Source organism: Ahaetulla prasina, chromosome 7, assembly GCF_028640845.1.
Source record: "Ahaetulla prasina isolate Xishuangbanna chromosome 7, ASM2864084v1, whole genome shotgun sequence".
In the NCBI taxonomy this organism is placed as follows: Eukaryota; Metazoa; Chordata; class Lepidosauria; order Squamata; family Colubridae; genus Ahaetulla; species Ahaetulla prasina.
In genome coordinates, this window is record NC_080545.1 from 14791602 (window position 1) to 14795909 (window position 4308).

At 36.7% G+C, this 4308-nt stretch overlaps 1 long non-coding RNA gene across 1 annotated transcript; it reads right to left on the reverse strand.

The window, feature by feature from the left end:
* Positions 1-480: 480 nt before the first annotated feature.
* Positions 481-3227, reverse strand: LOC131201831 (uncharacterized). The gene is made up of 4 exons (XR_009156015.1): positions 3108-3227; positions 2088-2206; positions 1718-1852; positions 481-749 (listed from the first exon to the last, which is right to left on the reverse strand). It is a non-coding gene; the product is annotated as an uncharacterized LOC131201831 (long non-coding RNA).
* Positions 3228-4308: the final 1081 nt, after the last annotated feature.

The window sequence follows — 4308 nt, forward strand, 5'->3', positions numbered from 1 at the left end:
ACAATGGACTTCTTTGTGTTTCTTTCAAACCCAGCAGGCATTTCTACAATTTCCAGTGGAAATTGGGCTGGTTGAAAATGACAACGGATTCATTAATGAAGGTAACTTTCTTTTGGAAACATTAAAGGTGTGTTTGTCTTTTTCCGCCATGCAGGTGACCTAACAATAGAGGAGCTGTGATATCTCGACCCCCACCACCATTTAGCCAAGGATGAACAATGGATGAAAAGGACTTTCGCTCTATCTCAAGTCCCTTCATTTGTCCCATCTACAACTTTCAATTATTACATATAAATGTTGTAGTTGCTCTGTTCCAGTCTTCTGACCTTAAAATAGAGTAAATCCTGATATTTATGCTTTTAAATCCTTGGATCATCTTCGTCACTTCAAGAATGGATCTTTCTGCTATTGAACTGAAACTTTGATGTTCGAAGAAGGCGTCGAGGCTATGTGTGTTGTGGAACAGTGGCAAACAGTGGTCAGTTTTATTACGCTGCAGCAGGTTGGTGGTGTGAAGGCTTGGATTACGAGATGTTTGAGTTTCTGCAAATCTGGGTTTTTCCTCTTTCGAATATATGGTTGATGCTGTTTTTTGATCATGTGGTTTGTCTCTCAGGCTGTGTAGCAGCTTTGGACAGGAATGAAGATGATGCCTGGAACTCACCTGTTTTCTTCAACTGTTGCTGGCTGGACCATCCTCTCTCCAGGCTGGAGGAAGGATCAAAGACCCTGTGATTCCATGGATTCCCCTGACAGATGGAATAGAGATGATGATAAAGTGTTATTTAAAAAAAAATCAGTCCTGTAATTATACAAAGAAAAAAGGCCTTTAAATGTCTAATGGAAGAATTACTAAGGAAAAATAAAGATAGAAATCAGCAATGCTTCTTCCTACCAGCTGATCCCTTTTCCGCCTTGCAACTCTTTTATTTCAGTTTAATCTCTCAATGGAAGGAAGGGAAGGCTTTCTCTGCTGGGGCCCAAATACTAGCTGTTTTTACTGCAGAATCAGCAAGCGAGCCCAGAAAGTCGGATTCTAGGAAAAGGTCTTGGGAGGAAAGCTTATTCTGGTCTAGAGATGATTCAGTCCAATTTCACATGGGAAGAGCAGAGCCTATCCCTTAGAGAGAGGATAGCAAGGGGCTTGTGCCCCTCTCCAGCCTCTTTGCTCAACCAGGGAGGTCACTGAGTAGAGAAGCAAGCAAAGCTTTCCATCTATGGCATGTGCCAGTGTGGCTTGAGGGCTTGGTAGTGCTGCAGCAAACTTAGGGCTACCTCTGCAAGGAAGGCCAGACACATTCTGGTGGCCTGCCCTAGATATCTTACGGGTACAACTGATTTTCAATTGATACAACAAAAGTTAAGGAGGAATGCATTCATTTCCAATCCAGACCTTTTAAGGATAGAGGCTTTTCCAAATATTTAGAGAAGAGGCGAGGGAAGGGAAGGGAGGGATTCTTCATGATTAAATTGAATTATGATTACAGAACATATTGATTAGAATAAGTCATAGGATAGGAATAAAGAGTCCCTCTAAAGTTTACTTCACTACTTGTTGCTACTGTTAACTACAGGGAACAGTGCTCATCTCCATTTCTTGGTTGAGGGAGCCAGCACTGTCTGAAGACATTTCCACAGCCACATGGCCAGCATGATGTCACATTGCTGTTACCTTTCTGGAAAAGAAAGTCAGAGTTGCTATCTAAAAGTTTCTCACCTGCTCAGTCTTTCTTTGAAATATTTGCAGAACACTTCTTTTTCTTCAATTATTTCAAGATTTTAAAACGTAAGCTTCTCGTTCTTCATTCAAAGCTCTGCTGTTTCTGACATCTTTGAAATTATTGCTGTCTTTCTATAAATTATGAAAACCAGACAGAAATTACCCTTTCTTTACTTGAATCACCAACAATAACTAAAATCTTAATTTTTTTATACTCCATTATACTTATTTTGTCTAATATACACACTCATATATGAAAGTAATATTCCTTTTATTCAGTATCTTGTTTATATCTGGCTTCAAGATTCTAAAAATTAAATTTTAATTTGAAAGAATAAGTCAGAATTGCTATCTAAATATTTTTTACCTGTTCTTTAAGATTATTTTCTCTCAGGAGTTCTGCCTTCTCCACAATTTGTTCTTGAACTTTACAAATGAGGCTTTGATTCTCCATTTTTGTCCATCTGCTCATCTAAAATATTTATTCTGTAAAATATCAAGACAAAATTACCCCCCTTAGGTTTTTACTTGAATCCTCAAACTTAAAACTAATTTAAAATATCTGGCATTTTGTTTGTTCTACATAGCCTTAAATTTAAATTTAGTTTTGCTATTTCTATTACAACAGCTAGCAAGTTCTTCTTCCAGGAACCAATGCTGGAATGTTTTATTGGGTATTTTAGAAACACTCAGTAAAATTGACAATCAGTAAATCTTTCAAGATCATAACTATACGTCCATTATATTCTTAAAGGATTTGACTAGCTTCTTCAGTATTAAGGTTAACACCATTATATTTAAGAGTTTATTTAAGTTCAAGTTAATAACTTTTACTTTAGTATTAGCATTACATAATCTATTACTACCACAAAGGAATTTCAGATCTTAAAAACTTTTTCTCCCCCTCCCCTTATATATCAGAAAAGAACAAACCAATTCAAAACAATTTCCAAAGTTTCTAATGTGAACAAAAGGATGGAGAAGGTGAGGGTTGAAATACAGAATAAAGATGAAGCAAAGAGCTGAAGTCAATAAACAGCAGAGGAGTAGGTAAAACTAATGTTGTTCGGAGTTTTCCCTGTCAAGAGATTAACGATGTCTGATGCCTATCTGGGATCCAGTGCTCTCTTTTCTTTTGCTACTGCTACTGGAAGTGAAAATCTTTCAGGAAACAAGGCCTCATTGAGAACAGATAAAGGCACTCAACATGGAGGGCTGGAATGTTTTGAACAAGTTGAAAAGAGTCATCTCTTATTTTCCCCAAACCTAATTCCAGGAAATTTAATTCAACCCAGAACATTGTGTATGTCCAAGAAAGGGAGCTAAGGAGACATTAATATGAAATTCTGAAAGAGAAAGTCAAGGTTGCTGTCTGAAAATTTCAAACTTGCTCAGTCTTTTCTCACACTCTCTTTTCCACCAATTGGAGGTTTTTATCCATCAGTTCCTTATTCTTCAATTGGAGCTCCTCTTTTTCTGACAACTTTAAAATTTCCATCATTTTTCTGTAAATTAAGAAGACCAGAGCAAATTAGCCTTTTAGTGTTTTTAACTCAAAGTCCCACCAAATGTGATGGTGTTTTTTCTAATCAAGGACCAGATTGCATTGTAAGAAATGCGAAACTCTCTGAAACTCCATTGCTGATGTTTATTTTATATTTTTTGATTATGTGAACATTTGAGTCAACGTGACCTCATGGCAGATAATACATTAAGATAATAAACAACAAATTATTACAAAATACTTTCAGAATTCATTCTGGAGAGGGTATCTAAAATGTTGTGGGTGCCTCTGATTGTTGAGAATATTTGTGCCCTATGTTTCAATATGCAATTATTTACCATAATTACATGTTATATTGTAGTTTATGATATGGAGTATCCTCTACTCAGATATGAGGGATTCTTGATGCTCTCTTATGAGGTTTTTTTTTAATGCAGACATCACATTACACAAACTAGGTAACATTATCAGTGCTATTAAGAATGGGGTTTGTGGTCAGTTTATATTCTAGTGGCTTGCCCTGTTAGTGAGGGGTGGACTTGAAGGTTTTATTGCCCTAGTGGCAGTTAGTGGGTCATTTAACGTTAGGTTGATTGGCAGTTTCCTGATTGGGGTGTTTTGTTTCTTGATTGATAGTGTTTAAGATGGGGCTTGGCAACCAAACTTTTATAGATATCCACCAATATCTATCTATAATGTCTGTTTCTGTTGCTCCCCTCTGGGAGGAGGTTTCAAAGTATTTCTAGCAGAATTACCAGATTCTGTAACAGCTTTGATCCCTATGCCATCGGTCTGGTGAACTCGCAAGATTCGTTTCACTCGCCATGTACATGTATACATCTGAACTAGACTGTGTTGCTTTTCTGTGTCATACAATATATGTGGGTATATATACATATAATTTTGCATTTATTTATTTTATCATCTTTCTGTAGTGCATATTGGAGATGGGGACCCTTTCAGAGCTGTATGCAATGAAATTTTAATTTTAATGCATGTCGATCAGTGTACATTTAAAGTGAGAATAAAGTTATTGTTCTGTTCTGTTCTATTCTACAGTCAGCAATGAAACACCTCTGTCCCT